General features: G+C 42.0%; 1 long non-coding RNA gene across 1 annotated transcript; it reads right to left on the bottom strand.

The window, feature by feature from the left end:
• Positions 1–1542: 1542 nt before the first annotated feature.
• Positions 1543–4009, bottom strand: LOC125514358 (uncharacterized). Its single transcript, XR_007286358.2, has 3 exons — positions 3684–4009; positions 3394–3611; positions 1543–1806 (listed from the first exon to the last, which is right to left on the bottom strand). It is a non-coding gene; the product is annotated as an uncharacterized LOC125514358 (long non-coding RNA).
• Between the last annotated feature and the right edge of the window lie 13797 nt (positions 4010–17806).

The raw sequence follows: 17806 nt of genomic DNA, 5'->3' as shown, positions 1-17806 counted from the left end.
ATGTACATGATATGGTCAAGGATTTGAAGGTAATCTTTGGAAAGGGTCATGGCAGACAACTTGTTCCAAATGACGCTGACGGACACGCACCCATGTGGAAGAAGAAATCTATATTTTGGGACCTGCCCTATTGGAAAGACCTAGAGGTCCGCTCTGCAATCAACGTGATGCACATGACGAAGAATCTTTGCGTGACCCTTCTTGGCTTCTTGAGTGTGTATGGGAAGACAAAAGATACACTAGAGGCACGGGAGGACCAGCAATGTATGCGCGGAAAAGACGGTATACATCAAGGTCATGCCAGCTACGCTCTTACCAAAGAAGAGAAGGAAATCTTCTTTGAATGCCTGCTCAGTATGAAGGTATCGTCTGGCTTCTCATCGAATATAAAGGGAATAATAAATATGGTAGAGAAAAAGTTCCAGAACCTAAAGTCTCATGACTGCCACATGATTTTGACGCAACTGCTTCCAGTTGCATTGAGGGGGATTCTACCGAAAAATGTTCGATTAGCCATTGTGAAGCTATGTGCATTCCTCAATGCAATCTCTCAGAAGGTAATTGATCCAGAAATCATGCCAAGGTTAGAGAATGATTTGATGTAATGTCTTGTCAGTTTTGAGTTGGTGTTCCCACCATCCTTCTTCAACATTATGACACACGTCCTAGTTCACCTATGCGAAGAGATTAACGTTCTGGGTCCTGTATTTCTACACAACATGTTCCCCTTTGAGAGGTTCTTGGGAGTCTTAAATAAATATGTTCATAATCGTGCTAGGCTAGAAGGAAGCATCTCCAAGGGCCATGAAAATGAGGAGGTCATTGAGTTTTGTATTGACTTTATTCCTGACCTTAAGCCGATTGGTGTTCCTGAATCGCAACATAAGTGCATACTGGGTGGAAAAGGCATGCTACACTACTAGAAATCCCCTTATTTCCGACGGTGAAATTACCGTCGGATATTTTAGTTCACCCTCAAATAATATGATAACCCACGATGAACCGTCGGCCATCTCCCGTCGGCCATTATAGTATTAACCGACGGTACCGTCCGCTAAAATATTTGCCAACGGTAATAAACCGACGGTGTGCCGCCGGACATATGTGGCACACCAGCCAGCTAGACGATGCTCATAGACGACGGTTCCCCTTCGAATATTTATTTTTCTAGCAGTTATTGTTTCCCTTCGGTGGTTGTAATAGTTGACGGTATATTTCACCTTTGGCAGTTGTAATCGTTGACGGTATATTTGGCCCGTCGACAATTGTTATAACCGAGAGGAAAACTAAGCCATCAGTTATTATGTTTGCCAACTGTGCATATGCACCTTCAAAGATTCTATTGGTCAAGAGGGGCTCCAACATCATCAGTTTATTAATTCTTCAATGGTCTAAAGTCCTCGTCAATGTATTATGTACCCGAAAGTGTACTGTACACTACATAGCGCAAACATACTAGCTAGTTTTCCGTGCAGTACATAACATAACTCAAGTTTACCACCTAATGCTAATTTCTGTGATATCACTTTTTTAGTTCACACTCCTCCAAGACTTGTTTCAAGATCCTATAGAATTGAGATAATTATTTAAAATTCAACAGATAACACAAAGAAATTGGAAAAATGCATTAATACATTGAAATTCTGCGACAATGGAACAAGTAAATGAGGATATAGCTAGTTTCTAGTTACATAGTATATATTATCTGGAGAAACAAAATAAGATTGTGAAGTCTTCAGACTAAGCTTCCGAAATACGCTTCTTCAAAAGACATCAACTTCCTAGAATTTCACCATACTTTGTGATCTGCATGAGGGAACAACACAAACATGACAACAAAATATTGAAAGCTGAAGAGATCAGCATGCACAGGTGTATATTAATATGATTAATAAGCTATGACAAAACATGCACTAAAAAATCATATGTACATGCATTAAAAACGAGCTCATACAGTAGAGAAGTGAATTGATATGTGAGTTTCTAAACTCATCATACTTTCATACAAGCACTGAATTCAACAGAAGTGCACAACAGTGTGAAATTCATGTCAGAGAAAATGTGCATGCGTTTATCTCACTTCAGAAATAATCCTAGTTTTATCTCAAAGGTAACCATTAACATCTTTCAAACTATATGCGATGATATAGTTCCAAAAGGAACAACTTAGGAAATAAACAAATAAATTTAATATATTGATGATATAGGAATTGATGTCAGGTCATTTGCCTCCATGAGCTGATAATCTGGTAACACATTTATACGAATTTGCAACTAGGAACAATGAAATTGCTCAACTACTAGATATAAATATAAAATATCTATCTTAAGTGCTATTACTTGGATATTGCCTGCCAAAAATATATAGCACAAATAGACATATTTGCTTCATCAAAACCTCACATAAACTCCTATATAATTTTGGTGAAAATTCGGCACTGTATTTCCTTCTTTTTAAGAGTGTAAACAAGATCCAATCATAACTGCGTTGAGCTTTTGATCAAACACGAAAAAAAAGTAATAACCACTTAGTGCAAACCTCCAAAACATTCAAGTTTTTTCAGAAGTTGTTTTATGGAATAAGTTGATAAGCTCAACTATAAAAAGGATTTTTATAGAAGTTGGTTGCAGTACAATATAATGAATGAATTTTAATTCTAGATGTGTGCATTATTTCATATCATGTAAAAAAAGGGCTACTACTTGCTTTTAGGGTCAACACATTCCAGCAACAATGGTCAAATTTGGATGTAAAATTGTTGATATCTAGGGTGCAAAGTAATTGAATATATGGGAGCAAGATGTCACATGAACAAATAGATGACAATTAGGAGCAAATGAAAGAAATGTGCTCCCTAGGAGGAATACAGAATGCAGGGAACAGAGATGCCAGATACCCCACAAGAAAAATGGCACAAAAGCACAAGTTCCCTTACTACAGTATGGACGTTCAGAGTATAGTTCTTACAGTATGGACGTTCAATGTACAGTTCTTACAATTGAGGTACTGCTTAACTATGTTATACGAAATATTTGACGTTAGTATATAAAGTAGACTTCAACTCATGCATCTGCAGGTCAAGGATTTGCCCCCTTATTTGACAATAGATAATGTCATGTTGAGAAACAGTTTCAGGATACATATAATAATTTGACAGTGGCTAGCAGACATCAGAAATGCTTATGCAGTAGCACCTTTCAAACGTTAGTACAACTGAATGCTCATTACAAATCTAAGCACAAAGAATACAGGCTCAATGCCAAACGTGAGCAAACAAAATGACACATGTTCTTGTATTTTTCGAATTCAGAGGACAAAAATCAACAAGTGGCATTCACCCAAACAGCTACGAGAGAAAGTAGGCCAACTATGCACATCAAAGAGTTTCTTACCAGTTACCATGATGGCGCCGTCGATGAGGCCACTGTTAGCAGGCGTGCAGTCGACATTGTCTAGCTCAACACAGAGGAAGATGGAGTCTGCAGGAGCTCAACAACGATGGTCGTCCAAGTCGTCGATGCAGGGGTGCCGACTCTGCGCGCAGTCCAACTCCGCTCACTAGTCAAGCTCGAGGTCAGCTACCGTGTGAGCTGCGAGCAGTTCGTACAACCTGAACAAAGATACAGAAAATGAGAAAGAAATGAGGAGAAGAACCAGCCAGAGTTCTAAGAGAGGGACCAACCGAATCTGCGTGGCTGTCGGCCTGAGATGAGCCTACACCGGATCTGGTGGCCGAGCTCTACTGATGGATACCATTATGCTCAGGCCACCAGATCCCGTCAGCCCTCCGTCATTGCCGCCCCTGTTGGTGATGGTGGAGCTCAACTGCTCAAGGCCACCGGATCTATGGTAGGCGCGCGCCGGCGCTGCGGCGACAGTCGAGAGATCGTTGGAGAGAGGCAGGGGAGGTGAGAGAGGGACGGATGGGAGAGGAAAACGTGCAGGCGCCGGCTTAGGAGAGATGGGGGGTATGGACTACACAATCGGGAGAGGTGGAGAATCTGCGAGGGAGTAGTTAGGATTTTGCTCGGTCGTCTAGCCTGACCTGGGCTGACTTCGTGTACTGAAGCCACGTTTGTGTCCATTCTTGACCCAATAAACTTTTTTTGAGACGTACCAATTATTCGTGTACAAGGAACCTACATGAAGAAATGTCCCAGACAAATCCTCCAAAAAAAGTGCCAGACAATGATCGTATGTAAAGAATAATATGCATAGTTCCCTAAAAAAGAATAATACGCATAGATGGGATCTTTGCTTAATTTTGAAATACAAAACTCATCCTTGTTATAATTCAGGATACTAATTAGTACTTGACGACACACCTATATTTAATAAAAACGTGGAGGCTAGGGTCCTTGAGTAGGATGTCTCCCACGTTCTATCCTGTCCCAAGTGTTTGTCTAGCGTTATCAGAGAGCGTGTAGAGGTGTGTCTCCGTCCGATCTTGTGAGATTCGGTCGGTGCGGGTCTTCGGTTGATTTGCTTTGATCCGGTCATTGTTCGTCTTTATGTGGGTGTTTACATGTTTGATCCTTTAGATCTACGAGTTTCATCGTTGGCGATGATTGCTGATCTGGTGCACTAGTCCTATTGGGCCTTAGCGCAACGACTTCCCAACGGGTTACCACAACAAGGTTTGCCCGACTCTCTCCAGTGCTTCTACTCGTCGCTGGATGGTCCATGGACTTGGTTGTAATTTTTATTACCTTCGAGGTTCTTTATACTGCCATAATTGAAGATGAATAGATTGGAAGTTTCTCATGCAATTTTTTTAGTAAATTACAGAAGGAACCCAGAAATAAAAATAAGAAAATAGCAAGCTGGTCCCTCCTTCCTACAAAGAGGACTATAGAATTCCTGCAAAAAAAGAGGACCCTAAATAGAAAACTCGATCCTATACAACCATAGCCTCACAGTAGTCGAGGACGACACCACTGGGACATCAAGACCTCTATGACTCCATGCGCAGACTCTGTGGAGAAGCAGTGCTACCTTCCTTTTACCTCCTTGGTCGGGAGGAAGAAAACAGGCCATCCTTGGGCTAGCGGTTGTTGTGATGTGGTGGAGGTGGACCATAGCCGATCACCGTAGCAGATGTTGGGCCGCTTCAAAGCAGCCACCATGGATGAACTCTATCCCTGGTGTAGAACTTCATATTTTCCCCTAATTTTTGTTGCCGCCGGAGCGACCTTGTATTGGAAGGGGCATGGAAAATCTCCTGAGGAGGAACCAATCTAACTTATTGAAGGAGCTTCCAGCGATGTGCTCCATAGAAGATGGCCAGCAACTAGTACCACCTGGACCGCAAGCGACATGAGCAACCAGACACTGCTCAGACGCCTCGGCAACACACTTCACTTAGGCAAGACGCCATGCGCCCACATGGTGAGGACCCAACCTCAACCTATATATACAGGCCTATGCTAAGAACCTCCTTAATCTGACCGGCCACACCATCAAAGATGGAATTGGGCCGGGGACGACGACCTCTTCTCGACAGTCAACATTGTCTTTGCTGGTGATACCTTGTGTAAGTGGACATATTTTTCAAACATGTCATTTTTTTAAACCATCATATTTTATTGTTTTGGACCTACTTTAACCATCCTATTAGTGAAAAATAATATATAATGCAGTTACAATAGCATTGGTAGAACCTAATTTTAGGAAATTTACTTATACAGAAATTATCTGGAATATAATCATCGGTCGTTCCACATGTTTATAGCCACCCTCTATTGAAACATATCACCGAGGGTGGAAGTCAACCGTCGGTTATTGCTACCCCCCGTTGGGTATTTAATCTAATAACCGAGAGTGCCATATGGACCGTCGGTCATTTCCACTCATGGCCAAGAGTTTTAGTTTCACCTTCGGCTATTAAATTTCACCGTCGGGTATTACATGTAATCTCCGAGGGTACAACAAAAACCGTTGGATATTACAATGAACCATCGGATATTAAATTAGATAACCGAGCGTTGGGCTTTCCCTGTTAGTAAATTCGGTACACCGTCGGTTATTAGTGGTCATACTTGTGAGTTCACAATAACCGTCGAACACCACCACCGTCGGTTATTACTATAATGGCCGACGGCCGTCGGCTATTAGGTTTCCCCGTCGGAAATATGGGGATTTCTAGTAGTGCTAGGAGCGGATCAAATAATATGTATGGACGTGCATTCTCTTGCCCAAGCACACTACACAGTTCTACAGAATTCCACCTTGGTGGCTCAGTATATGGAGGAACACAAGAATTTTCTACGCTCCAAACACCTGGAGCAGTCTGACGACTGGATTACACGTGAATGAACGGGGACTTTCGCTGGTTGGTTGCAGACATGTGCCATGCATGACGCCGCTATCCCAGTTACCATCTTCGAATATAATGACTTTCAAAGGGTACGAGATAAATGGGAATACATTTTACACGATCGCCCAAGATAAGAAGAGCACCAACCAAAATAGTGGTGTCCGCTTTGATGGAGCAACCAAGACGAGAAATGACACATATTATGGTTACATAGAGGACATATGGGAACTTAACTATGGACGTGGTTTGAAGGTCCCTTTGTTTCGATGCAAATGGGTCAATATGACACGAGGCGGGGTAACGGAAGACCTGCGGTACGCAGACGAACCATTCGTCCTAGCCAATGATGTGGCGTAGGTTTTCTATGTGAATGACATGCCTACCAAGCCGAGAAAAAGAAAAGATAAGGATGCGAATACATCATACGATGAGCCAAAGCGCCACATAGTTCTTTCAGGGAAAAGAAACATCGTGGGAGTGGATGACAAGACAGACATGTCAGAAGATTATGAAAAGTTTGGTGAAATTGCTCCCTTCACAGTGAATATTGACCTGAGCATCCAGTTAAATTATGAAGATTGTCCATGGTTACGGCGCAAAGGGACACACACGAAGAAAAAGTTTCACACACAAAGATCCCACTTTGGGATGTGATCGGCTTCACTGTCATCACTTTCTTCTGTAGCGAGTTTCCGGACTTGTATATCTTTGTAATAGTTAGGGTGCTTATGTGTTTTGGCACTTGAAACGTGTACTTTTGTGCTTCGGACAAACGTGTACCTTTCTGACATCATTTGCTATTTTTCATGCATTTACTGATTTTTTTGAGCTAAATGACCCTGAAATTGAAAAGCACTACAAATGAACTCTTAAAAGGTTGAAAGTTGGCATGGCATCATCATTTCACCCACATAGCATGTGCAAAAAAGTACAGAGGGTTACGGCAAAAACTGGATGCACTTCGTGTACAAAATGGACAATCTCTTTCGAAGTATTAGGGTTTCGGACGAAAACTCATCTGTTACAAAGGCATTTCATTTTTTAAACTTATTTCAACTCCATAATTTTTGCGCGTTCAGTATGTACCATTCAAAGCCACGTCCTAAATTTTCAACCCTTTCTGACTTCGTTTGCTATTTTTCATGCATTTACTGATTTTTTAGCTAAATGACCCTGAAATTGAAAAGCAGTACAAATGAACTCTGAAAAGGTTGAAAGTTGGCATGGTATCATCATTTCACCCACATGGCATGTGCAAAAAATTTGAGAGGGTTACGGCAAAAACTAGATGCACTTCGTGTACAAAATGGACGGTCTCTTTCAAAGTATCAGTGTTTCAGATGAAAACTCATCTGTTACAAAGGCATTTCATTTTTTAAATAACCTAAGTATTACCAAATTGAATATAATGATAAAACACACTAATATTAAACATAAGAAAAAAGAATCACTGAAAAATCTATTTTTCAAGTTAAGTTATTCACAAACTAGTGATTCACACAAATTTCAAAGAAGAAAAGAAAAAACTACATAAAAAACAATATGGATGCCCGTAATGCCCAGCAGGCCCACAGGGCAGCACGACAAAGTTAGGCCCAGAAGCCTGGTATAGAGAGGAGCTCGAGAGAGCTACCACACTGGGGCTTATAAACCAGTGTGGACGCCCTCGGCTGGCGAGGTGGGACTAAACTTGCCACACCGCACCTGGGCCAGCTCACCTCCTTTAGTACCGGGTCGTGGCTCCAACCGGTACTAAAGGGGGGGGTCTTTAGTACCGGTTGGAGCCACGACCCGGTACTAAAGGGGTCGCTTCCCGCTGCTTGGCCTGGCCAAATTTGACCTTCAGTACCGGTTGGTGGCTCCAACTGGTACTAAAGGTCCGTGTGATGGCCTGGCTCATTAGGGATGATAGACTACTCATATCAATAAGGAATTCCTTCTTTTCCGGGAGCCCATTCAGACAGAACTACAAAGTTAAGCGTGCTCAGCTTGGAGTAGTGTCAGGATGGGTGACCGACCGGGAAGTTGCTCCCGGGTGCGCATGAGTGAGGACAAAGTGCGCAGAAAAGACTAGTATTGATCTGTGGGGCCAGTCTAGATCCTGCCAAGAGTAACGACCACCGGCGGGTGTGTCCGGGGCGTTACAAGTTGGTATCAGAGCTGACCCTCGCGGTTACACAGATGGTTGCGGACAGGTGCGTGGTCATGTTGTTCATGACGTTTGTGACCCGTCGTGGCACACGACATGGCACATGTACTGGACTGGAAGCACAGCCGTATGTGCCAAGAGGAAACGTTCCTGCGGCCCGATGAGGACGTCGGTTCCTTTGAGTGGGGGTGTATGTGATGGCCTGGCTTATTAGGGATGATAGACTACTCATATCAATAAGGAATTCCTTCTTTTCCGGGAGCCCATTCGGACAGAACTACAAAGTTAAGCTTGCTCAGCTTGGAGTAGTGTCAAGATGGGTGACCGACCGGAAAGTTGCTCCCGGGTGCACATGAGTGAGGACAAAGTGCGCAAAAAAGACTAGTATTGATTTGTGGGGCCAGTCTAGATCCCGCCAAGAGTAACGACCACCGGCGGGTGTGTCCGGGGCGTTACAGTCCTTCATATATATAGGACTTATGAAAATTTCAGTTTCTTCTTCTCTGTCCGTCTCCTCTCTGCTTCTTCGATCGACAGCGCCGCCACCCCCCATCGCCGCCCCCATCCCCGTCGCCCCCGTCTCGTCCCCGTCGCGCCGGCCCCGTCGACTCGCGCGCCGCCCCCGTCGCCGGCCCATCCCCGTCGACTCGCGCTCCGCCCCCGTCGTCGGTCCGTCCCCGTTGACTCGCGTGCCGCCCTTGTCGCCGACCCGTCTCCGTCGCCATCCCCGTCGACTCGTCGACCCATCGCCTCGCCGCCCCTGCCCGTCGCCCCACTGTGAGAACCCCGCCATGGCAGCCGCCCCCAAGCCCGCACACACACACACAAACACACACTTAGATGTTATATTTTTAGTTTTTAGTTTTTTTCTTCTATTTTTCTATTTTTTAGTTTTTTATTCAAAGGTTTTAGATGAATGAATGAATTACTTAGATTTATGTCAAATGTCAAAGATTTTAGATGAATTGATTAATTGGATTAATGTCAAATGTTAGTTGAATTTTAGAGCAAGGAAATGTTAGATGAATTTTCTGTTTTTTAGTTTTTTATAGTTTTAGTTATAGAAATGTTAGACAAATTTTAGATATAGAAATGTTAGTTAGATGAAAAGTTAAGAAATTTGATACTTATACACACACACACAAACACTATTCTGATCACGGGATGAGAATAATATTCTAATCACAACCTGATCTGCCCGCTAGTAGTACGTTAAACTTCCCTCTGAACTAGGTTGAACTTCCGTCAATATTGCCCAAACGGGGTTTGCGATATACCGTTGAAAAGCTATGGACACCAGTATCATGACCCAACTTAAATTTTTGTCAAAATGTAAGCCGTTTAAGAGCAGTTTTGAAAATAGTTTTTTCTTCACACAAAAAACGTGAATCGTATTTTCGATAGCATTTCTAAATTGTTTATTGGAATGAGGCAAATAATATGGCGTTGGAAAGCTGCTGCAAAACCGCTCCTTCCACATGTTGATAGTTTTCTCTAATTACATATGGTTAAAGATTAATTTGGAAAAACGTAAAATTTCGCAAATTGAACAGTCGAGTTCATATTTTTGATGTCATTTCTAAATGGTTAATCCAATTGAGGCATATGATATGGCGTTCGAAAGCTTATGAAAATGCACTACTTTTTCATGTTTAAAGTTTTTTATAATTTTGGGCCATTTGCATTTCTGTCCCTAACTCGAACCACCTAATCAGATATACCCCTAATTTGAAAGCCTGCTCAAATTTGCCCCTCCGCCATTAGGTGCCTTTATAGAAATGCCCTTTTGCGCCGTTACCGTCTGGTCAAATAGCTTTGACCGTCCTGAAAAAATAGCAAAAAAATCTAAAAAATCTAAAATTTTGTGAGATCGAAGATACTCATGTGCCCAAGGTGTGTGCAAATTTTCATGCTATTTGGACATTCCAGGAGCTCGTGGCGAGGAAAAACAGTTAATCTGCACGCTTGTGAACAATAAATTTGAAATAAAATAGCAAAAAATATTAAAAAATATGAAATTTTTTAGCATCAAAGTGGCTTGGGTGCACAAGGTGCTTGCAAGTTTTTATGATCAAATGACATGCGAGGAGCTGTAGCAAGAAAAAACAAAATAGTCATTTTTTCCCAAGTTTTTTCCCGAGCTAAATTTTGTTTTTTCTCCACAAGCCCCTCCAATGTCCAAACACAACAAAAATTTGCAAGCAGCTTGCAGGCCCGAGCCTCTTTGATGCCAAAAAATTTCATATTTTTTTGAATTTTCTTATTTTTTTTTGAATTTACTATTCACAGGCTTACATATTTATTGTTTTTCCTCTGACACGAGCTCTTGGAATGTACGAACAACACGAAACTTTGCACGCACCTTGCGAACCTGAGTATCTTTGTTCCCACAAATTTTCAGATTTTTTAGAATTTTTTGCTATTTTTTTCAGGATGGTCAAAGCCCTTTGACCGGCTTTGAGCTGCTTTGACCGGACGGTAACGGCACAGAAGGGTATTTCTGTAAGTGCACCTAACGGCAGAGGGGCAAATTTGAGCATGCTTTGAAATTAGGGGCAAATCTGAGAGTAGGCGCAAATTAGGGGCATAGATGTAAATGTCCCAATTTTGAATGGTTAAAGAGTAATTTAGAAAATGGTACAAGTACCACCAAGTTCGTATTTTCAAGCTCATTTTTTGACCATGCGTCCGAATGCAGCAAATGATATGGTGTTGGAAAGCTTGAACAAATGCGAAAATTTTTGGTATATATTGTTTCTCCCAATTTTTTATGGTTTAAAGTCAATTTAGAAAATGGAAAAACGTATTTTCGCCGTAATTTCTACAAACTTTATCGGAACGGGGCAAATAATATACCGTTGAAAAGCTACGGAAAATGCGGAACTCTTTCATGTTGACAGTTTTCTCTAATTTCTAGCTGTTGTCAAGTAATTTCGAAAATGCCGAGATGATTCATTCCGCCTTTATCGCGAAACAGATTCGTCGAAAATGCACCGCGTGAAGACCTGAACTTCTCGGCACGTGTACTTGAACTTCACTCTGTTTTTTACGTGCTATTTTTTGCTTGTAGCTCTCCATCCACTCGCTGGAATTGAGCAAGTGATATACTGATGGAAAGCTGATGTAAACACGCAACTTTCCCATGTTGATCATTTTTTCATACTCGCGACGGTTTTAAATGTTTTTCATCTGAAATTAATTCAGTGTAGTAGTTGAACTTATGTGGCAGTTCTGTTTTGAACTTCACTCTGCTTTTTACATGTTGTTTTTTTCCCGTAACTCCCAAACCACTTACCGGAAATGAGCAAATGATATACCGATGGAAAGCTATTGAAAACACGCAACTTTTTCGTGTTGATCGGTTTTTCATACCCGCGACGGTTTTAACGATATACATAAAACTTTTAAGCCATTCATCAGAATGTAGCATATAATATACTATTGAAAAGCTTATGAATAGGAGCATCTTTTTCATGTAGACAGGCGTTACAATTTATTTGTCGTTTGGGAGTAGTTATTAAAATGGCAAAAACAATATCGTTTTTTGCCTGTTTTTTACATGTAATTGAAGGTCGGACGTCTCGCACTAGAGACCTTGAACTTCACCAGGAGGAGCACGTGAACTTCTTGCAACAAACCTTTTAAGCTTTTTGGTTTTCTATTCTTATATTCTTATCTGACACGCATTCCGTGTGGTAGTGGAAATTCCCGTTGTTTTCACCTTGAACTTCTGTCACATATTTTTGCTTAACCTCTCTCACAAGAATTTTTAAACTTTCTCAGGCAGAGCACTTGAACTTCTAGCAACAAAAATTTTAGCCTTTGCTTTTTCATTCTTTTTTTCATAGAAATACACACAGTGTAGTACCTGAACTTCTGGCAATTATCAATCTGAACTTCTATCGGTTACGTGAAAATATCAGAGTTTTTATAGACATTGAACCACTCTACCTTTTTTATTTGAACTTCATTGTGTATTTTTAGAAATGTGAAAATTGGAGGATTTTATAGAAATATCGAACTTCTTCGCTATTTTGAATTAAACTTATTAGTTTTATTCTTTAGTAACGGGAAAATCCGAATTTTTCAAATAAATATCAAATTGCCACGTTTTTTTTTCAAATTGAACTTCTTGGTTTTATTCATTAGTAGTGAGAAAACGTGAGTTTTATATATACATTGAACTGCTCCATTTTTTAAAATTGAACTTCTTGGTTTTGATCTTTTAGTATTGGGGAAAATGCCCAAAATGGCATTGTTTTTTGTTTTTGTTTTCCGAGCTTCTAATCCTAGGTTTTAATATACTTTGAACTTATGTGCTATTTAAATTTGAACTTCACATATTTTATTTTTTTGAGTTAAGAATTGTGTTCGATTTTATTCCTTAGTAACAAGCAAAAATTTGAGTTTTTATATACTTCGAACTTCTTTGTTATTTGAATTTGAATTTAAATAAGCATAAAACTATTATTTTAAATTGAACTTCATACTTTTATTTTTCATAGAAATATAAATAATTTGAGTTTTTTCGTAAACATCAAACTACTCCATTATTTTATGTTGAACTTCTTGATTTTATTTTGTTTAGTAGCAAGGAAAATTTGAGTTTTTAAAATCGAACTTCCTAGTTGTTCAAATCTGAACTTCTCGGGTTTTTTGCTAACTGTGAAAATCAAATGGTGAAAATCAATTGTTGTGTTATTCTAAATTTAACTTCTAGGTTTTTATTTATTTTAAAAAACAAAATTTTGGATTTATTTTTAATTTCAGTTTCAACTTCTAGGTTTTTTAGAAACGGGGAATATCCATTTTATATAAACTTTTTTGAACTACTATGTATTTGAAATTTGAAATTTTTGTTTGTAATAAACATCAAACTTCTTTGTTATTTAAATTTGAACTTCTAGGTTTTTTTCGAGATGAGAAAAAACCCATTTTTTAAGTTATTTGAACTTCTTTGTTATTTTAATTTGAACTTCTTGGTTTTATTCTTTAGTAACAAGGAAGTTTGAGTTTCGTAATTAAAATTGAACCGCTCATACTTTACTTTGAACTTCTCGGATTTTGAGAAACCAGGAAAATTTGACTTATATAAAAAAATTAAGAATATAAAAGTCACCACATTTTTAAGTTTTTTAATTGCTTTAACTTTTTTACTTTATGTGAACTTCTGTTTTTTTATATTCAAAGTTCTCATATTTTTTCCCGAGTGAAGTATAGAAAGAAAGTGATTGAAAAACACTAGAACGCTAACCCCCTGGTTTTGTCACATTAGTTTTCATTGGTACGTTAGCATTTTCCCCCATTTTGCATGTCATTTTCAAAACTATAGCTGTTACTTTTTTCTGGTAGTAGATCATCACCCAAAGAAGCTTCATGTCAAAATAAAAGGAGGAAAAAAATTCCATATTTGAGCAAGGTTGTACTGGAGTCCAAAATAAACAACATGCACTAATGCGTACATGTTTTTTCTTTTTACAACATAGCATTGTTCTATATAGAAGAATATTCTTCTTAATAAGTTACATTAATAATTATATAATTCAGAAGCAGAGTGCCACGTGAGAAGCGGCGGCCTTTTTCTCTACCACAACTTCATTTCCTTTTCCCTATCCACTCACCACACATCACCGAACAAAGAACTTTGTCCCTCTTTTTTCTGAACTTTTAGGAGTGGGATCTCTGAACATTTTGCTTAGTTTCCTTCGCATCATTGGTAGTGCGGGTGCAGCTCTCCTGGAACTCACCCTAAACTACGTATTGTTTTCAGACGAGCAAGGTCTCTCAAGTTGAACTTCTATTGTTTTGTTTCTGACTTTCTTCCTTTCTTTTTCACGTTTGAACATCTGACAATCTTAACTTATATGTATCTTTGTACAGTTCTCCTATTTATATATGTGAACGCAGTGCCGTCTAGTTTGCATAGAACATAAAACTAAGAATTGACAACAAATAAGAACAAACAGAAGATCAGAATTCCCAAAATGAAAAGTTTCACATCAGTTAACCATGCACGTTCAGAGTAACAACTATTAGGAACACAAGTAATTTTTTTGTTTAGGAATAAAAAATTTGCTCAGAGATATTTAGAAGAGCACCTTCCATGCAAACTATACAAGAAGTCACTCTGAACTTTGGTATTGCAAAAATATCAAACATAGACAATGATCGAGCTGGGAACGATGGCCACGCCATGCTGGGTGCCGAGGAGGCGCTGGCGGTGGTATCAACCAGGAGGGGGAGGAGCGGCATGGATCCGTCTGGGTGGCGACGCGTCGGGTGGTGAGTGGCGGGGGTCGGCGGAGGTAGTGCAGACCCGAGGGGATGGCTGTGGGGTGGCCGTGGGGACCCGCTGGGGATGGTGGCTGCTCGATCCATGGCGGTTGCGTGAGGCCGGCTGCAGGTCGTGGCCTCCTCCATCTGAAGTTTGACGTCTCCTCCAATTGCAGCATAACACCCTCCGCGCGTGGGCCAGTGGTCATCGGAGTCTCAGAGAGTGGAGGGTGGTGAAGGATCTTTGTCAGATTCGGCGACCTCGAGATGCTCTAGCAGGTGGTGTGACACGTTGTCGGTTGGGGGCGGGGCGGCGGCGGTGTCGCCAGCTAGGTGGCGGTGCTAGAGGCCATCGGCAGCGGGGCGTGGGAAGTTTCCCACGGCGAAGCTCAAGGGCAGAGGGCCTGGCGGCATGGTGGAAGGAGGGGGAGGCCGGCTCCGTGGTGGAAGAAGGAGGGGGTGACCGGCGCCGTGGTGGAAGAAGGTAGCGGTGGCCGATACATCGGTGGAAGAAGGTGGAGGTGGTCGGCATAGTCGTCGGGGCTAGAAGGGCTGCGGCGGGAGGCGCGTCGGGGGGCGGCGGATGAAGGCGCAGCGGCGGGAAGTGATACGTGTCCAATGTATCTATAATTTTTGATTGCTCCATGCTATATTATCTACTATTTTGGACATTATTGGGCTTTATTATCCACTTTCATATTATTTTTGGGACTAACCTATTAACCAGAGGCCCAGCTCAGAATTGCTGTTTTTTTGCCTATTTCAGGGTTTCGAAGAAAAGGAATATCAAACGGAGTCCAAACGGAATGAAACCTTCGGGAGCATGATTTTCTCACCGAACATGATCCAGGGGACTTGGACCCCACGTCAAGAAACAAGGGAGGAGGCCATGAGGTAGGGGGCGCGCCTACCCCCCCCCCCAGGCACGCCCTCCACCCTCGTGGGCCCACTGTTGCTCCACCGACGTACTCCTTCCTCCTATATATACCTATGTACCCCCAAATGATCAGATACAGAGCCAAAACCCTAATTCCATTGCCGCAACTTTCTGTATCCACGAGATCCCATCTTGGGGCCTGTTCCGGAGCTCCGCCGGAGGGGGTATCCATCACAGAGGGCTTCTACATCATCACCATAGCCCCTCCGATGAAGTGTGAGTAGTTCACCTCAGACCTACGGGTCCATAGTTATTAGCTAGATGGCTTCTTCTCTCTTTTTGGATCTCAATACAATGTTCTCCCCCTCTCTTGTGGAGAACTATTCAATGTAATCTTCTTTTTGTGGTGTGTTTGTTGAGACCGATGAATTGTGGGTTTATGATCATGTCTATCTATGAACAATATTTGAATCTTCTTTGAATTCTTTTATGTATGATTGGTTATCTTTGCAAGTCTCTTCGAATTATCAGTTTGGTTTGGCCTACTAGATTGATCTTTCTTGCAATGGGAGAAGTGCTTAGCTTTGGGTTCAATCTTGCGGTGTCCTTTCCCAGTGATAGTAGGGGCAGCAAGGCACGTATTGTATTGTTTCCATCGAGGATAACAAGATGGGGTTTTCATCGTATTGCATGAGTTTATCCCTCTACATCATGTCATCTTGCTTAAGGCGTTACTCTGTTTTCATTAACTTAATACTCTAGATGCATGCTGGATAGCGGTCGATGAGTGGAGTAATAGTAGTAGATGCAGACATGAGTCGGTCTACTTGTCTCGGACGTGATGCCTATATACATGATCATGCCTAGATATTCTCATAACTATGCTCAGTTCTATCAATTGCTCAACAGTAATTCGTTCACCCACCGTAGAATACTTATGCTCTGGAGAGAAACCACTAGTGAAACCTATGGCCTCCGGGTCTATCTTCATCATATTAATCTTCCAATACTTTGCTATTTATTTTAATTTTATTTTACTTTGCATCTTTATCATAAAAATACCAAAAATATTATCTTATCATATCTATCAGATCTCACTCTCGTAAGTGGCCGTGTAGGGATTGACAACCCCTTATCGCATTGGTTGTGAGGATTTATTTGTTTTGTCCAGGTACGAGGGACTCGCGTGTAGCCTCCTACTGGATTGATACCTTGGTTCTCAAAACTGAGGGAAATACTTACGCTACTCTTCTGCATCATCCCTTCCTCTTCAGGGAAAAACCAACGCAATGCTCAAGAGGTAGCAGGAAGCACGCCGGGGCCGTGGGGCTAGCGGCGAGAGGTGCGCAGGAGCTGTGGGGCTAGCGGCGGGAGGCGCGCCGGAGCCAGGGAGGTGGCGACGGGAGGTTGGTCGAGGAGGATTGTGGGAAGACGCGGGGGAGTGGATAAGGTGGGCATCGAGGGAATTTTTTCTTTGACGGGAAGTTCAGGTTGGCTGGCTTTTTCAGATCTAGGAACATCTCCGCGGCCCCTTATGTTGGGATCTACGGTAGGGTGCATCGACTGCAAATTAAAATTTCCTACGCGCAGAACAACCAAGAACATGCTATGGGAGATGGATCACAGTTCGTTACCACTAGACGCGCAGTGCCGTGCAGCGGAAGAAGAGTTGGGGCAGCGCGTCCGTGTGGATCGTCTCCTCCTCGTCCGATCTCCCTCATTCTACCGGTGGTTGGTTCCCACATACAGGTTTGCCGGAGCGGCGCAAGTGCACCACCTCTAACGGTATCCGTGCGTGCATGAGGAACGTCGTGCGGTGGACTGCTAGGTTCCGATTACACAATCGGAGGCGAGTGGAGGTGTCTATTCGCAACACATGCAAACCCTAGTGACAGCACCGAAGCGATCAACCGCATGAGTGTGCGGCACCTCCACTATATATAGGCGTCCGTCGCGGGCTCAACACTTGGGCCCCGCACTGACCCTAAAGCCCATAAGTCTACTCGGCCATAATCCGAATATAGTTCGGAACACATCCGACTAGTGTCCTCGGATCCGACCTCGTAGGTTCCTTCCCTTAAGCGCGTGACCCCTTATGTTCAAGTCGGCTTGGTCGCAGTTCGGATCACCTCCGAACTGCATAGTTGGTAGCGGCCTCTAGCAAGGCATGCCGAACACCAAGCAGACTAT

Source organism: Triticum urartu, chromosome 6A (genome assembly GCF_056163025.1).
Source record: "Triticum urartu cultivar PI428250 chromosome 6A, HENAU_Tu73, whole genome shotgun sequence".
NCBI classification, from domain to species: domain Eukaryota; kingdom Viridiplantae; phylum Streptophyta; class Magnoliopsida; order Poales; family Poaceae; genus Triticum; species Triticum urartu.
The sequence above is the reverse complement of the archived record's forward strand: the minus strand, read 5'-3'. Positions and strand labels throughout refer to the sequence as shown.